General features: G+C 46.6%; 1 protein-coding gene across 2 annotated transcripts in view; it reads right to left on the bottom strand.

The window, feature by feature from the left end:
* DAGLA (diacylglycerol lipase alpha) overlaps positions 1–11,395 on the bottom strand; it is a 48,550-nt gene extending 37,155 nt beyond the window's left edge. The window contains exon 1 of one of the 2 annotated variants that reach the window (XM_044270081.1): positions 11,296–11,395. The gene's annotated coding sequence lies outside the window, so the exon portion shown is untranslated. Of the gene's footprint in view, positions 1–9,659; positions 9,806–11,295 lie in introns of those variants that run through there. The other variant, XM_044270082.1, reaches the window with a different exon arrangement.
* Between the last annotated feature and the right edge of the window lie 7,479 nt (positions 11,396–18,874).

Consider the following 18,874-nt stretch of genomic DNA (forward strand, 5'->3'; position numbering starts at 1 on the left):
AATACGCCTATTTTAGGCATATTTCAGAAGCAGATTGCGGTGCAACGGTTAGGTCTTAATAAATGACCCCCTATATTTCCTCTCTACTCAACACTTGATCCAACCTGGACGCCATGTGCAGCCCGACCATTCATCCGACAGCTATGACTTCCTCGTGAACGTGCACTTTCAGAATTGCCATATATACAGATTTTTCAACGTGAGGCATAAGCGGCTGTTTGGAATCCCTGGCAACACTTATCTCTCGGTAAGGCCTTATGCACATGACCGTAAATCGTGGATCTGCAAAACGACGGATACTGACCACCATTTTTTTCCCTCACATCTGCACAACGGCCAAGAATAGGACATGCCACCTCGAATTTAGAGGCCACATAAAAAACGGCGCCAAAAAACATTGCGTGAACGAACCCTAAGGGTACCTTGCAACATGGGTGTGGGTTTAAAAACAGATTTTCCGTGTTCACGCACCAGAGCCGCGCTACAATCTGCTCAGGTTACCTGCGGATTTGCATCGCAAAGGGTGACATTCGCCCTAAACTTCCGCAGAAACAATTGACTTGCACCGGATTTCAAAATCTTAAAAAAATCTCATTCACCTTGCTGGTACTGTATTACCCTGTTTTTTTTCCGCAGGAGAATCTGCGCAAAAAATTGCACGTAATCCGCAACGTGTGCAGGTGGCCCATTGTAGGGCCATAAGGACGATCCTTGATAAAACAAGATGATCATCGCTAGTGCCTTCAACTGACGGACACGGTATGAGGATGAATGATCCCCGGGGAGCTCACATCACGCTTGTCATGCGGACAGACAGATCCGTCTTGTATCTTTTTTCACATTTGTACCGGTCTGCACATGCGCAGACCGGAAGGATGGATCCGGCATTCCGGTATTTTGAATGCCGGATCCGGCACTAATACATTCCTATAGGGAAATGGGCAAGTCTTCCGTTTTTTTGGGCCGGAAATAAAACCGTAGCATGCTACGGTTTTCTCTTTTGCCTGATCAGTCAAAACGACTGAACTGAAGACATCCTGATGCAAACTGAACGGATTACTCTCCATTCAGAATGCATGGGGATATGCCTGATCAGTTCCTTTCCGGTATTGAGCCCCTGTGACGGAACTCTACGCCAGAAATGAAACGCTAATGTAAAAGATCCCACTATGCCCACAACCTTTCTAAGGCTACTTTCACACTCGCGTTTGGTGCGGATCCGTTCAGATAATACAACCGTCTGCATCCGTTTAGAACGGATCCGTTTGTATTATGTTTACCATAGCCAAGACGGATCCTTCTTGAACACCATTGAAAGTTAATGGAGGACGGATCCGTTTTCTATTATGCCAGATTGGGTCATAGAAAACGGATCTGTCCCCACTGATTTACATTGTGTGTCAGGACGGATCCGTTTGGCTCAGTTTCGTCAGACGGACACCAAAACGCTGCAAGCAGTGTCCGCCTCCAAAGCGGAATAGAGACGAAACGGAGGCAAACTGAGCGGATCCTTTTCCATTCAGAATGCATTAGAATGCAAATGGATCCGTTTTGGACCGCGTGCGAGAGCCCTGAACGGATCTCACAAACGAAAGCCAAAACGCCAGGGTGAAAGTAGACTAATAAGGTCTAAACTAAGTGGCAAAATCCATCATTTTGGAGAAATCCGCCAACATTTGCTTTGGTATCGCCCTTATGAGACCCTGTTGGGGCTCCAACGGGGTCACCATTCGCTGTCCGACCTACTCGCCCATAAGCGCGCACTTTCTGAATTGCAAAAAATTCTGGCTGCTTCAATATGGGAGATGAGAGGGGGTCTCTAGGACCGCTTATCTCTCAGGAAAACCAAAGATTCAATCATCCTAAAACCTCGATCGTCTGATCCATGTCTCCACTTTACATCCGGCTCCATATTTGCAATATAGTGAGAAATGTCAACATGCTGTAGGGATATTTGGTCAGGGCGGTTTATAAGGTGGCAGAAAAGAAGCACGTGAGGTGCCATAGCAAACAGCAAAAGGGGTCGTCTGGGATTTTGACACTGATAGCCCACCCTTAGGATAAGTCCTCAAAATCTGATTGGTGGGGGGGGGTCTGACTCCTGGCATCCTCGTAGATCACCAAGCACAGCGCCATACATTGTATAGTGGCTGTGCTTGGTATTGCAGCTCAGGCCTATTGACTTGAACGGAACTGAGCAGCTACTAGGGCCACGTGACCGATGAATGTGACGTCACTGGCCTAGGAAGAGGCCGCAGCGCTCAACGGAGCACCGCAGCCTCTTCAAACAGCTGGTTTGCAGGGGTAAAGGGAGTCAGACCCCCAACAACCAACAATATCAAAATCCCAGAAAACCCCTTGAAAATACCCCCCTCTCCTGGTCTATAGATACCATCACGTCACATTAGATACGTTTATTCGGCCATGGGACTTGCTCCCCATGCTTTATTTGTTAGGGCAATCATAGGTGATCGTTTATTACGAAGGATAGTGCACCTAAAAGGCAGCTTAAAGGAATTGTCCATAATTACAAAAAAATGCTTCCTCTCACCTCTCCTGTAACGTCCGAGTATCTATTCTTATGACACTACTTTGTGCCAGTCCTTTATTATTCCTTCTAGAAGTTAGGAATTCATTCCTGGCAGTTTGCAATGATGGTCCAGAGGGGTGTTACGAGCTGGAGGAAGGGGGGGGGGGGGTGTCCCTGCACAGTCTGATTCTATCCAATCAGTTCTGCCAACAAAAAAAAAAAAAATGGCAGCTCCAGACATCAGCCTATGGGAAGTAAGTTTTTGCTAGGGGTGCCATTGTCAATTTGGTGGACTTTAAAAAAACAATATGCAACATGTTTAAACAATGGCATTTTTTCAGGTCTTTTTCCATCTACTCCAGTGTGAAAAAACCCACACACCGTCCATGCACTTGTTTTAAAAGAAATAAAAAAAAATACACTACTAAAATAATACATGCGGTATGGAAAGAAATGCAAGCAGCTTGCGTATTTAGGGGTCAAAAACACCAAATGAAAATCTCGGCATAAGAAAAAAAAAAAAAAAATCCAAAGGCTATCTGCAACCGTCCACATAAAAACAGCAAAAAAAAAAAAAAAAAAAAAAAAAAAGCTGATTTTCTGTTTAACATCTCAATTGAAGTCTATGGGGAAATCCACTCTACAGAAGGTGCGGAATCACACAAACAATTCACATGCTGTGAATCATTTTCCATGTGTACAAAAAACACAATGGGGGTCATTTACAACGGGCGCCATGCCAGTTTTTGGTGTAAAAAAAAGTCGCAAGGGGTCGGCCCATTGGGGTTAAAACATTTAATATCTTTCACACCTGGAAACAGGTATAAAAGCGGAGCGAAGACTGCGCCAATCAGGGGCTGGTGTGGTTTTCACTCCAGTCACAAGGACTAACAGCGGTGCGCCTAATTTAGGAGGTGGCCTGAGCCTCATCATAAAGTAGGCGCTTTCTCCGCCAGTGCTGGGGGGGGGGGGGGGATAAAGACACTGCTTTTAGTAAATTAACCCCAGGAAATTTGGCAAATCTCATTCACTTTGCTGGTACTATAGTACGCTGCGATTTTTCAGTACGTAAATCTGGACGGAAAAGACGTGAACAACCTGCATTGTGTTAAGGTACCCTTAGGGTATATGCAGACAGTGCGTATCATGCGTGGATTATCGCGTGTAAAATCACAGTACCGCTAAGTAGGTGGAATTTTCAAAATCATATCTACACCGTGCGGAAACTGCGGATTTTGAAATCTGCAGCATGCCAATTTTGCAGATTTTCAGTGCGGATTCCACCTTTTGCAATGCAAAGTGTGAGACTTGGGGCAAATCTGCGGCAAAATCCGCAAGTAACACGTGCGGACTGTGGGTGGGTTTGGTGAGGAAACGCAGCGAAATCCGCATGACAATCCGCATTGTGTGTGCAGCACCCTTAGGCCACCTGCACTCGATGCGGGTGAACACACATAAGACCCAGGCAGATTTCTGTGCTTTTCTACAGCATATCCACACCAAAATTCGTAATGTCTAACAGGGTTTTGCGATCTGCAAATTGCGGATTCGCAAAACAAGGATGCCGGCTGTGTGCGTTTTTGTGGAACGGAACGGGCCGCCCGTAACAGAAATGCCAATTCTTGTCCGCAAAACGAGCTACGGAACGGAGAAACGGATAGGGACAGATGCTGTCCGCCTCTTTTGCAGCCCCACTGAAGTGAATGGGTCCACATCCGAGCCGCAAAAAACGGTTGTCTGACCATGGGGCCTCAGATGCGGTTTTGCCACAGATCTCACCCTTCCACTGAAAAGGGCAAAATCCGCAGCTAAAACAGCAAACGGTGATAGACATGCTGCAGATTTGGAAATCCGTGCTGCAGGTCAATTTCCTCACTGAAAAAACCTGCAAAGTGTACGTGAGATCTGTGTAATATCAGACACTCTGCAGGTACATAAATACGTTGAGTTTTTTCTGCATGGGAATCCGCATGGAAATACCGTACGTATTGTGCGGCGTGCGCAGGCAGCCTAACCGTTTTCTTCTCAGCATCTGGCAGCTGTGGAAACGTATTTGTAGGACGCTGGAAAACACCTCTGAATTTAAATATTCGTAAGAAAAACCCATCATCAGAGAGAACAGCAGCCCTCGCCTCAGGCCCCGCTCATTCTGAAAACCGCCCTGCCCCGGCGACGCTGACTAATTTACCAGTGAACTCATGAAAAATTCAAAGAACAATTATGAGGCAAGAGGCGGCGGATAGAAGGGGCTTAGCAGTGGGCGACAGGAGGCGCAGGTGAACGAAGCAAGAAACCCGAGGGGTAAAATGTCAAATCTGCGCTTAATTAGGATTTTTACAGTGCAACATTTTATTTTTTATTTTCTTCAGGAAAAGGAAGATGAATCCCGGAGAGGGCATCAGGACAAAGCTCATTCTCGCTTATAGTCTTCCAAATAAATGTCACGAAGAGTCATAACAGGATGTCCTATGCAGCCGTTAGTCATGTCCTATTTATTCTCCATATGACGGCACACTGTCACACTGGTAAGCGAGGTCCAGCAGCGCACGGCCTCCTGAGCTCAGCTGTAATACAGGACTAATCTCCAGCACTACTCCGACGTAATAAAATCTCAGCTAATCTGTTTATGAGACTGTAATTAAAGAAAAGAGGATCTGGGAAGAGCCGGGAGGCGCGGAAAGAGGCCAGGGAGCCTCATCAAGTAACTTTATGAAGGTGGAGCTCCACCTTAAGAGGCACTTAATAGTGCTGGCGGAGGCTAGGCGCCTACGCGAGGCTGGCGGAGGCTAGGCGCCTACGCGAGGCTGGCGGAGGCTAGGCGCCTACGCGAGGCTGGCGGAGGCTAGGCGCCTACGCGAGGCTGGCGGAGGCTAGGCGCAGATGTGCTCCTAGATTCCAGCATATGACCTGTATACTGGAATAATTGGATTCAATGTATGCTGGACACTACTGGTGCCTACAGCATGCCATTCTCCATAATGGGGTCTGTCAGGTTCTGGCACGTGTACCAGATGAAATACCGCTGCATACATTAGTAATTCGTCCTTTATTTTTAACCCCGCAGGTGTGCACACGGTCTTATCTGACTTCGCCTGCAATCAAACCGACATCCCATTACTTTCAGGGGGTTTTCGAGGACTTCTTAATTGATAACCTATCCTCATACTGATCGGTGGGACACCCACAGCTCCTGCCAATCAGGGTCCGCATCAATCCGACGAGCGCTGTGGCCTTTTCTTACGATACCAGGCACAGCGCTGTACATTGTGTAGTGGCCGTGCCCGATACTGCCGCTCGATCCCGTTCACTAGAATGGGACTGGTCTGCACAAAGGCCATGACATCACAGCTCAGGGAAGAGTGCCACCTCCCCTTCTAACAGCTGATCGGTGGGGGGGCCAGGAGTCGGACCCCCACCAATCGGATATTGATTACGTATCCTGAGAATAGGTCATCCGTATTTATGTCCTGGAATCCCTCTTTATGCTGCTTGCACACAGGGTGCAGGTTGACAAATGGAAAATTTCATAAGTGTCCATGCGTTTCTGCACCAAAAACCACTTTGCATCGAAAAGGGGAAAATCCACACAGACAATTGACATTTCTAAATCTACACGACAGGTCAACGAATGGGAACAATAAAGCAGAGTGTACCGGAGATCTGTCTAATCTCACTCTGCTGGTACCGCACTGTGGTTTTCCCGCACAGAGAAAAACGCACGTAATCTGCAATGTGCGCAGGTAGCCTTAAAGGGGTTTAGAAAAACATGGCTGCATTCTTCCAAAAACAGTGCCACGTCTACCGGTTGTGCCCGATGTTGCAGCCCAACCTAATTCACTGCAGCGGCGCTGGCCCCATTAACTATAATGGGATCCGGCCGCAATGGATCAAAAATGCTGAAAATTAGTCGGACAGAAACCGATGCGGACAGTGGTTTGTGCCCAGCCGATTCGCAGCAATCTCTGCCGGAACTGGCGTCCAGATGGCCTTGCCCCAAATGTAAAAATATCCTTAGAATAAGGCCTCTTGCAGACGACCGTATGGCTTTTTCAGTATTTTGCGGTCCATTTTTAACAGATCCATTTTTTTGTTTGAGTAGTGTTTCTGTTTTGCCGTTCCGTTGGTTTCCGTTTGTGATCCATTTATGCCGAAGCATACAATAATGTTTAAACAGTAAGTACATAAAAAAATTGGGCTGGGCATAAAATTTTCAATAGATGGTTTCGCAAAAACGGAACAGATACGGAAGACATACGGATGCATTCCATTTTTTTTTTTTTGCGGAACCACTGACTTGAATGAAGGAACGTGATTTGCGGGCAATAATAGGACATGTTCTATCTTTGAACGGAATGGAAATACGGAAATGGAATGCATACGGAGTTCATTCAGTTAATTTTTTTTTGCGGAACCATTGAAATAAATAGTTCCGTATACGGAATCCGCAAAAACGGAACAAAAAAAAAAAAAACATTTGTGTGCAAGAGGCCTAAGGCTAAATGGACACAAACGTATTTTGTTTCTGTGTCCGTTCCTTTTTTTGCGGATAGGATGCGGACCCATTCATTTCAATGGGTCCGCAAAAAATGCTGTCCGCATCAGTATGTCCATTCCGTAGCCCCGCAAAAAAATATATAGAACCTGTCCTATTCTTAGGCATTGTTACAATGGATCCGCCCGAAAAAACACAAACGGATGGCATACAGATGTCATCCGTTTTTTTTTTGCGGATTCGCAATTTGCGGACCGCAAAACACATACGGTCGTGTGCAAGAGGCCTAAGACAAATGATAGCGATCAGAAAAAAATCCAGATGATTTAAATTAGGGCTCATGCACACAAACTTATTTTTTTTTCCGTTTTTTTACAGGTCCGTATGTGGAACCATTCACTTCAACGAGTCCGCCCAAAAACTGAAATGACTCAGTGTGCATTCCGTTTGTATGTCTGTCCTGCAAAAAAAATAGAACATGTCCTATTCTTGTCTGTTTTGCAGCCAAGGACAGTCAATGTTAGGCCTCATGCACACGACCGTTGTTTCATTCCGTGTCCGTTGTTCCGTTTTTTTTCTGCGGACCCATTGAAAACTCGGCTAATGCACCGTTTGTCATCCGCGTGATCCGTGGTTTCAGTCAGTCCAAAAAATATAACCTGTCCTATTTTTTTACGGAAAACGGTTTGCGGACCCATTCAAGTCAATGGGACCGTGAAAAAACGCGGAGGCACACAAGATTGTCATCCGCACGTCCGTTTTTTCCCTATCATTTGCATGGCAAGCTTGACAGACTTTTTTTTACTTTGCTTCATGTCTGGAGATCCTCCAAAAATAAAGAAAGACACACGGAAACAAATCACGGAACCCCATTTTGCGGAACGGAACACAACAACGGTCGTGTGCATGAGGCCTTACAATGAATCCACAAAAAAAAAAAAAAAAAATGCAATAAGGATGTTACCCATTTTATTTTATTTATGCAGATCCGAAATACATACGGTCGTGTGCATGAGCCCTAAATTACACTAAGATCCCGGTAGTACCGGTGATCGGGTAAGAAATATTTCTGGCAGGTCAGATCGCTTTCAGATCTGCATGAGGCGTTCAGCAGGCCGCCATATCCTGCTATGGGTTCTGTATTACGGCTCCCTAGGGGCCGGGTGCTAACTTCATCTGCCGACCAATCACAGCGCAGATGACACTTCAAATCCTGCTCCTGGAAAATAAAAGCTGTGTTGTGATTGGTTTCTACAGGCAACAAAGACAGGTTTGCTTTTTGACAGTTTCAAAAATCTCCCTCAGTCGCTATTTTGGTGTTTTTAGGAGATTTGCATCTTCTGGTGTTTTTTTTTTTTGTCTTTCTTTAGGCAAAAAATATATATATATGCCACCTCCTAATATTGGCTGTAAGTCTATAGAAATGATTAAACCCAGGACAAACATGGATTTTCTGCGTCCTTTTTAGTTTCACTTCTTCACTTTGTGAGGTTTTTTTGGTCAAAGACGTTACACTGCAATCGCAGCACGTCCTCGTGGGGTGTTCATTTCCTCATTTTCTGTCATTTTTGTCCTATAGACATTCATTGGGGGTTTTTTTTTTACACCGCTTGAAACACACGAGCGTCAATGTGTTGCGTAGTTTTATGGTGGCTAAAAAACACCATAAAAAATGCATGTGTTAAAACAGACTGGGGGAGATTGATCAAAACTGACTTAGCTGCCCATAGCAACCAATCAGATTCCACCTTTTATATTTCACAGCTCCTTTGGAAAATGAAAGGTGGCATCTGATTGGTTGCTATGGGAACTAAGCCTGTTCTCCTTTACACCAGTTTGTTAAAAAAAAACACCACAGAAAGAGGAACAAAAAAATGCCAAAAAGCGCAGCATAAGGGCTCAGGCAGGACCGCAAGCGGCAGGTCTGCAATATACAGGCACCAGCCGTGTGCACCCATTGACTTGAATGGGTCCGCGATCCGCAAGATACGGCAAAAGATAGGACATGTCCTTTTCTTTTGCGTAGTAGGACACGCAAATAGGAAGCCCATGGAAAAACTATGAAGCGATTCCAGTCGGATTTCCGGTCCATGCCTCCTAAGGTAAGACATGTCCCAGGCAAGTCAATGCGGTCCGCATCTGCAGCGCGGAGTGCACACAGCTGGTGCCCGTGCATTGCAGGCCGCTTTTTGCGAACCGCAGCACGGGCCTGGAGCCCTTACGTCTGTCTGCATGAGGCGCAAGGCTGAAATTTTTACAGTACATAGAATGGCCGCAGCCTGCGTGGGCTTCATGGGGCTGTAATACGCCTATTAGCACGAGTCATTATGCACACGACCGCATACTGGGTCCGCAGTCCGGACACGGACCCATTCATGTCTACAAGGCTGCAAAAAATGCGGACAGCATACGTATTGACCGCATCCATGTGGCCGTTCCGCAAATTTATAGCACATGTCCTATTTTTGTCCATTTTGTGGAGAGAAAAAATAATAATAATGAGCGATTCCGATCAGCACACTCTATTATGGGATTGCTATTTAAGCGATTTCCCCCAAAGAAAGAAGGCCACGTCAGTGCTTAAAGGGACGCGTCATTCCAACCTCCGGCTTACCGCACACGAAAAAGAGATGTCACCTCAAAGACGGCAATATATCTGACACCACAGACAGGATTATCTGCGGCCGGAGGGCAGGACGGGCCATCTTGAAACAACGGAAGCGGAACCTGAACGTCTTCCAAGTCGTGCATGCCAGTGCAGATCTGTCCTGTCCTACAAGTTATAACCGAGGAGCATCCCTTCCAGCACCAGTAAAGCATCCGCCACCGCCCCAGTACATACACACCTTGAGAACCAAGTGTTTACATAGGTAGTTGCGGAATTTCGTAAGAAGCCTTAAAGGCACAAGGATTTCTACGGCGGTGTGAAACAATCGGATTCGCAGCGGCTCCGTGGTAAAGCTTCAGCTGGTACTGGACGTTACTCTGTGCCTGACCAACACTGGCTGCTGCAAAGCAAGAGTGACAGCTCTTAGGGCACTGCCACATACAGAGTGGCATTGGCCAATTCACAGCAAAAACGCACGCAGAACTTTTCCATTGATTTCAATGGGAAATATGACTGTTAAACCGTACAGCGCTTAAATTTTTTTTTATTTGCGTTTAAAAAAAAATAATAAAAAATCCAAAACCGCACCAAAAACTGCAACAGGCCTCATTCACATCTCCCCCAAGCGGTTCTCTGGCGGAACAACCTACTGAGTTTCACTGACACTGCTGGATCCTCTAGTTCACCGCCGCATCCCCATCGACAGTAATGAGGTCTGACAGTTTTGGCGGGTTTCGGCCGGACAGAAAACGTTGCATGAAATTTTTATTTTTTTTGTCGGGCCGACAGCTGTGGCATTGGTGCCGGATCTGTGACCCTCATTAGGCCTCATGCAAATGGCCACAGTTTCTGTCCGCATTTTTTGCGGAGCGGATGCGGATCCATTCATTTCAATTTCCGTTTTGCGGACTTGTAAAAAAAAATTTTTAAAAAAGTACAATTCTACAGACATTAAAAAAATATATATAAAAATTAAATAATGAATGGCGGCGTGCACTAGGCCAGAATCCGCAATTTGTTGACCGCAAAACACTTACGGCCGTGTGCATGAGCCCTTAAAAATGCTTCAGGAAAAAAACTGAAGGAAAAAAACCTGATGTGGATTCTGACTCAGAAAATACTTCGTGTGAACCTAGCCTGACCACGACCACCGAGTGCAGGGTGCGCAGGATGTCCTTAGGTCCAAAGTGCGAAAAAAAAAAAAATACATTGATCCCATAGATTTTTACGTGGCAAATGTATGTCCTAAGAGCCTGCGGTACTGCACAGGAGGGACAGAAATCAATGCCCCTGTAAAAGGACCGACCTGTGATCTGGATGCAGGGTGAGCACCGACCCTGCGACCTGCTGACGGTTTCCCCGGCGTGCTCCATCTGTAGTAACATCTATCACACATTCCTGAATGCTCCAACCATCACACTGCATGACAGCCATGGAAACAGCACTGCCTCCCGCTGCGATCGGACACGATCTCCAGAAGGATCGGGCGGACCGGAGGTGATCAGGTGTCAGGATGACAGATGTCACAGCAGCGGGAGGACATGGCTGCGTGTACGACCCCCCCGGTGACATCATGCACAGCTGTACACCAGGCGGGCCCTGCTCCTCCCCGGGGCTCTGGGGGTCGCACCTGCCCCGGACCTCCACCTCCATCACTGCTCTCACCTCTCGGGGGCTCCATGCCGCCTACTCTCTTGCTCCTTCTTTCCGTGATCCCGGCGCAGAGGCACGTCCGCACCGGGGCGGGACCTGACGTCACTTCCGGAACCTCCTCACCCCCCACCCCTCTCTCCCCTCACAGGCGGTATGCATGGCAACTGCTCCACCACCGTGACGGAGCGCAGGGATTGTCGTGACGTCATGGTGCAGCGGGGAAAGCCCGGATGAGTGATATCAGACGTGAGCATGGGCCTGAGGGATGACAGACTGGAGGGGTGCAGTTGCCCATAGCAACCTATCACATCCCTGCTTTCATTTTGTAACCTCCGTTAGTAACATGTGCTGGCTGCTGATTGGTTGCCATGGGAGACACCTGCACTCCGGGGAATCCCGCCCACATCTACGGGTCACACCCTCATAATGGTACCCAAAGTGGTCATGTGACAGCAGGGTGCCCAAATAACTGCCGGTCAGTCAGTACCACATTTGTAGGAGAAAGCTGACTTAATTATAATTATGGCTGTCTGCAGCCACCACAAGGGGGCGATAGTATATATTTAAAGGGGGTTTTCCAGGATGTGGTCCCTTTTTAAAGGCAGATCTGTCCCTATGACACTGGCTGACCTGTTACATGTGCGCTTGGCAGCTGAAGGCATCTGTGTTGGTCCCATGTCCATATGTGCCCGCATTGCTGAGAAAAATGATGTTTTAATATATGCAAATGAGCCTCTAGGAGCAACGGGGGCGTTACCATTACACCTAGAGGCTCTGCTCTCTCTGCAACTGCTGCGCCCTCTGCACTTTTATTGACTTTAGGAAAAGTCAAGGCCAGGCGTGATCACATTTACACTGCCTGGCCCTGTCAATCAAAGTGCAGAGGGCGCAGCAGTGCAGAGATAGTAGAGCCTCTAGGTGTAACGGTAACGCCCCCATTGCTCCTAGAGGCTCATTTGCATATATGAAAACATCATTTTTCTCAGCAATGCGGGCACATATGAACATGGGACCAACACAGATGCCTTCAGCCGCCAAGCGCACATGTAACAGGTCAGCCAGTTTTATTGGTACAAATCTGCTGACTGATGCCCTTTAAAGGGGTTGTCCACCTTTTAGGGTGTATTTGGCAACCTCCTCCTGTGCATACCTGCAAAGGGAAGCATACTTACCTGCTCCCTCCCACTGGCTCCTTCCCGGCCGCCTCTCTCGGGTCCCCAGCTGTCAACATCTGCATTGACACCGCTGCAGGCAATCGCTGTGGGGACCTGTTCCCCTTGTATCACGTGACCAGCTGGTCACATGATGTGTGTCATGTTGACAGCGAGGCAGCAGCAGCAGCGGTGGGGGGCGTGGTGAAGGAACCAGGGCCCAACGGCGGGGATCAGGTATGCTTCTTTTGCAGGTCTGGCCAGGAGGGGTGGTTTGACAACCTCTTTAAAACGAACATGGTGTCAGAGCTGCAGGCAGCATGTTATTAGAGCAGGAGGAGCTGAGCAGATTGAAATATAGTTTTATGGGAAAAGATTCTGTATAGTTTATTCATTTATATCCCATCCTGCACAACTAACTACAGACCAGTCTCCAATCTTCCCTTCATCTCTAAACTCCTGGGGTGTCTGGTCTACTCTCGCCTTACCCGCTATCTCTCTGATCACTCTCTGCTCGATCCATTACAGTCTGGTTTCCGCCCCCGTGCATTTTACAGAAACTGCCCTCACCAAAGTGACAAATGACCTCCTGACAGCAAAATGCAACGGTAACTACTCTCTGCTCATTCTCCTTGACCCCTCTGCAGCTTTTGACACTGTAGACCACCATCTCCTGCTCGCCGTGCTCCAATCCATCGGCCTGAAGGACACCGCCCTCCCCTGGTGTTCTTCCTATCTCTCCGGTCGCTCTTTCAGTGTATAATTCGCTGGCTCAACTTCCTTACCTCTCCCCCTCGCAGTTGGGGTTCCTCAGGGTTCAGTCCTAGGCCCCCTCCTCTTCTCCCTGTACACAGCACCAATTGGACAGACCATCAGCAGATTTGGCTTCCAGTACCATCTCTATGCTGACGACACACAACTATACACCTCATCCCCTGACATCGCACCTGCAGTATTACAGAACACCAGCGACTGTCTCTCTGCCGTCTCTAACATTATGTCCTCTCTCTATCTGAAACTAAATATTTCAAAAACTGAACTTCTTTTTTTGTTTTCAGAGAATACAATGTTTATGTTTCAAATGCTTTATTGAAGTTTTATAGCATCAGAAATATTTTATGAGATACCAATGATACAGGTATTTGGTACATACATATAGTAAAACAAAAGGAACAAAGTAAAATTACTTAAACAAATATCCAAAGGAGATCTTACAGTGGTCAATTACAAGGGAATGGAATAAAATGTTACATCCATACATCTTCAAGTGATTTATAGGCCTCGCATGTTTGAGGTCTCAACAGGGCGTAGTAGATATCATAACGAAATACTTTGTTGTACATTGACAGAGTAGGAGGAGGAGACCCAAGGTTCCCACAATTGTTCAAAAGGTTCATACTTATCCATGCGAATGGCTGGCAGCTTTTCATATAGCAAAATCTTATTGACTCTATCAATAACTGCACAAATACCTAATGTATCAGATTTCCATTTGGACGCAATATGGATTCTAGCAGCTAGCAAAATATGTTGCGATAACTTGAACTTGGCGAAAGTCAGCCAAGGGGGTTTATCCCCTAGTAGACATAGTGAAGGGGTGGGCTTATAGGTGCAACCTAGCACTGTGGAAATCAGTTTGCCATTTTAGACCAAAACCGCTGGACATGAGGGCAAGTCCACCAAATATGGAAAACTGTACCATCCTCTGTGCAACCTCTAAAGCATAGTGGCGAGACCTCTGGGTATATGTGGTGTAACCTGTAGGGTACCAGGTTGGTTCTATGAAGTACTTTCACGGAGGTCTCTGCCAGAGTGGTCTGCCATGAGTTTTTGGTTAAAGTCTGGGAACGCAGAAACCACTCCGAAAGTGGGTATTCTTCTTGTATATCCTTCTCCCACTCCACCATATACGAAAGTTTGACCCCCCCCCCGGGTGAAGCATCAAGCATTCCATATAATCTAGACAATAATCCCTGCTTACATAGTGAGAAAGTAACAAAACGCTCAAAGGGAGTAAAATCTAAGCACATACCGTCAATCTTTAAGGAGTGAAGGAATGAAAAGACTTGATTGGCTGAGAATAACTCACTAGTAGGGAGCTCAAACCTATCCTTGAAATCAGACAGTGTGGTTAATTTCCCCCTAACCAGGAACTTATGTAATGCTACACATTTATTATTGATCCACCAACTAAAATCGGTTGCCCTAAGCCCTGGTGGGAAGGCCGGGTTACCTATTATGAGAAGCAGTGGTGTATGTTTAGACTGCAGGCCCAACTTTACCCTGACAGACCTCCACATCAGTATGGCCTGATAGGATAGCGGTGAATTAGAACGAATAGCCGCCGGGATAGGCAGGCTCGTCCAAAGCAGGGCCCTCCATGACCAAGGTGCAAGGAGTGATTGTTCTATTGATATCCATAAGGGGTGAGTTTCTGGCTTCAGATGCGTCAGGAAAAGTTGAGCTAGTCTAGCTGCTTTATAATATTTTACGAAATCGGGTACTGAAAGACCCCCTTGCGTTTTATGTCGACACATGGTAGCCCGAGCAATACGAGCTCGCTTATTGCCCCAGATAAATTTCATTACGTCCTTTTGTAGGTCATGGAGATCCCGACTCGGGACTGGCAATGGTATAGTGCGGAAGAGGTATAGTAGTCTACAGGGAGTGCAGAATTATTAGGCAAATGAGTATTTTGACCACATCATCCTCTTTATGCATGTTGTCTTACTCCAAGCTGTATAGGCTCGAAAGCCTACTACCAATTAAGCATATTAGGTGATGTGCATCTCTGTAATGAGAAGGGGTGTGGTCTAATGACATCAACACCCTATATCAGGTGTGCATAATTATTAGGCAACTTCCTTTCCTTTGGCAAAATGGGTCAAAAGAAGGACTTGACAGGCTCAGAAAAGTCAAAAATAGTGAGATATCTTGCAGAGGGATGCAGCACTCTTAAAATTGCAAAGCTTCTGAAGCGTGATCATCGAACAATCAAGCGTTTCATTCAAAATAGTCAACAGGGTCGCAAGAAGCGTGTGGAAAAACCAAGGCGCAAAATAACTGCCCATGAACTGAGAAAAGTCAAGCGTGCAGCTGCCAAGATGCCACTTGCCACCAGTTTGGCCATATTTCAGAGCTGCAACATCACTGGAGTGCCCAAAAGCACAAGGTGTGCAATACTCAGAAACATGGCCAAGGTAAGAAAGGCTGAAAGACGACCACCACTGAACAAGACACACAAGCTGAAACGTCAAGACTGGGCCAAGAAATATCTCAAGACTGATTTTTCTAAGGTTTTATGGACTGATGAAATGAGAGTGAGTCTTGATGGGCCAGATGGATGGGCCCGTGGCTGGATTGGTAAAGGGCAGAGAGCTCCAGTCCGACTCAGACGCCAGCAAGGTGGAGGTGGAGTACTGGTTTGGGCTGGTATCATCAAAGATGAGCTTGTGGGGCCTTTTCGGGTTGAGGATGGAGTCAAGCTCAACTCCCAGTCCTACTGCCAGTTTCTGGAAGACACCTTCTTCAAGCAGTGGTACAGGAAGAAGTCTGCATCCTTCAAGAAAAACATGATTTTCATGCAGGACAATGCTCCATCACACGCGTCCAAGTACTCCACAGCGTGGCTGGCAAGAAAGGGTATAAAAGAAGAAAATCTAATGACATGGCCTCCTTGTTCACCTGATCTGAACCCCATTGAGAACCTGTGGTCCATCATCAAATGTGAGATTTACAAGGAGGGAAAACAGTACACCTCTCTGACCAGTGTCTGGGAGGCTGTGGTTGCTGCTGCACGCAATGTTAATGGTGAACAGATCAAAACACTGACAGAATCCATGGATGGCAGGCTTTTGAGTGTCCTTGCAAAGAAAGGTGGCTATATTGGTCACTGATTTGTTTTTGAATGTCAGAAATGTATATTTGTGAATGTTGAGATGTTATATTGGTTTCACTGGTAAAAATAAATAATTGAAATGGGTATATATTTGTTTTTTGTTAAGTTGCCTAATAAATATGCACAGTAATAGTCACCTGCACACACAGATATCCCCCTAAAATAGCTAAAACTAAAAACAAACTAAAAACTACTTCCAAAAATATTCAGCTTTGATATTAATGAGTTTTTTGTTCAATAATAAAATTAATCCTCAAAAATACAACTTGCCTAATAATTCTGCACTCCCTGTAGGTAGAACTACCATTCTTATTATGTGTATCCTGCCTATCCAAGACACTGGCAGCGCGGCCCATGTTTTAAGATCATCTCTAATTGTTCGATATAGGGGAGAATAGTTCAATTTATACATCAAGTGGGGCTGAGTGGGCACCATAGTACCCAGGTATGAAATATGATTGGGCAAATATTGGAACTGGAAGTCTTGCAATAGTGTTGACTTTAGTGATGGGGAAACATTGCATAACATAAGCTCAGATTTTTGGTGATTGATATGCAGCCCAGAGACTTCTGAAAAGGATTTCAGGATTTGTAACAGATTCGGGGTAGGGAAATTAGAGGGTTTGTAAGGGATAAGAGGAGGTCATCCGCAAACAGGCTCAGCTTATGTTCAGTGTTTCTGATAGAAATGGCGAGGGGTTCCATTGCTAAGGTAAAGAGAGCCGGGGAAAGAGGGCACCCCTGACGCGTACCCCTGAGTATTTGGATGGGAGCAGGGTTCCTGGACGGAAGCTTAAGATAGGCAACTGGGTTGGAGTAAAGGGCTTTGACTGCCTGCACAAATGGTCCCCTAATACCCATGGACAGGAGGACTTGATGTAAGTAGTCCCATGTGACAGAATGAAAAGCTTTTTCTATGTCAAGGGCCAAAACAGCTAACGGGGTGTTCCGTTTATTTGCTACTTGGATCAGATTGAGGATTTTTCGGATATTATCAGGGGCTTCCCTACCAGGTATGAATCCCACCTGGTCTTTACCAATGAGACTCGGAAGGAGATTATTTAGTCGCCGGGCCAGGATGGATGGGAGGATTTTCGTATCTAGGTTCAATAATGAAATGGGTCTATAATTGGATGGGGAAAGGTGGTCCTTTTTAGGCTTGGGAATGACCGTGATGTTAGCGGCAAGGAAATCTGGATGAGGGGTATTACCTAACATTATATGGTTACAAAATTTAGTGATATGAGGGGTTAGCAAGGAGGCGAATCTTTTATAGTAGAGGGCCGAAAGCCCATCTGGCCCAGGTGCCTTGTCTAACTTCAGGGCCTTAATCGTAAACTCTACTTCTTCATTCACTATCTTTTTGCTTAGGTCGTTTAAAGCCTCGGTGGAAACCTGTGGGAGCCTGATGGACCTCAGAAAATTGCTATCCGATTGTCCCTGTGTAGCACCTGGCTTAGCATACAGTCAGGGCCGTCTTTACCAAGGGGCAAAAGGGGCAGCTGCCCTGGGCCCAGTTGCTCCTGGGGGGCCCAAGGCAGCTGCCTCTTGAGCCCTGCTAGCTACTGCCCCGGGTGTCAGGCTGTCGGCTACACAGGCATCATGATCGTACTGTGTTAATGATCTTAATTCTAGGACCTTAATGAGTTTTGCTCTAGGACCTTAATGACATCATTACCATGTGACCAGTAACCTAGCAATTACTGGTCACATGGCTATGAGGTCATCACAGGTCCTGTGGAGTGTTGCAGAAGTTAACTGTGGAGCTTTTTTGTGTAAAGATTACATCAGAAAAAGGTGACAGGGGCTGTTATGTTAAAATACTGTAAACTACTGTATAGTGGGGTGCTGTATATTGTGTGGTGGGCTATATATTGTGGTGGCTATATGTGTAGGCTGTATATTGTGTGGTGGGCTGTATACTGTGTGGGGGGGGGGTGGCGGCCTGTATACTGTGTGGTGGGCTGTATACTGTGTGGTGGGCTGTATACTGTGGGGGGCCTGTATAGTGTGGGGGGGCCTGTATAGTGGGGGGGAGTGCTATACTGCTGTACTGTATAGTGTGGGGGGCTGTATCGTGTATAGTTTGGGGTGCTGTATACAGTGAGGTGTTGTATACCGTGAGGTTCTGTATACTGTGGGCTGCTATACTGTTCTACTATATACTGTGGGGTACTGTATAGTGTGGGGTGCTAAACTGCATACTGTGTGGTGCTGTATACTATAGGGTGCTATACTGCATACTGTGGGGTGCTGGGGTGCACTGTAACACTAGGGTGAGCCGAGCCCTGGTCTCCTTCCTGCAGAGCGGTGCCCACTTCCAGCCTGAGCCCAGCTGCCCAGAGCACTGATCCTGAGCCGCTGGAGTCTTCAGAACTGGAAGTATTTACAGTCATTCACTGGACTCTACCAGATGTGTGGATTTTTTGTGTGTGTGTTGTGGTGGAGGGCGTGATTGCCTGCTAAGGTGTGGGAAGGCGGGATCCAGGGGGCCCAAGTAAATTTTTGCCCAGGGTCCAATCAATATTAAAGACGGCCCTGC

This window comes from Bufo gargarizans, chromosome 10 (assembly GCF_014858855.1).
Source record: "Bufo gargarizans isolate SCDJY-AF-19 chromosome 10, ASM1485885v1, whole genome shotgun sequence".
NCBI classification, from domain to species: Eukaryota; Metazoa; Chordata; class Amphibia; order Anura; family Bufonidae; genus Bufo; species Bufo gargarizans.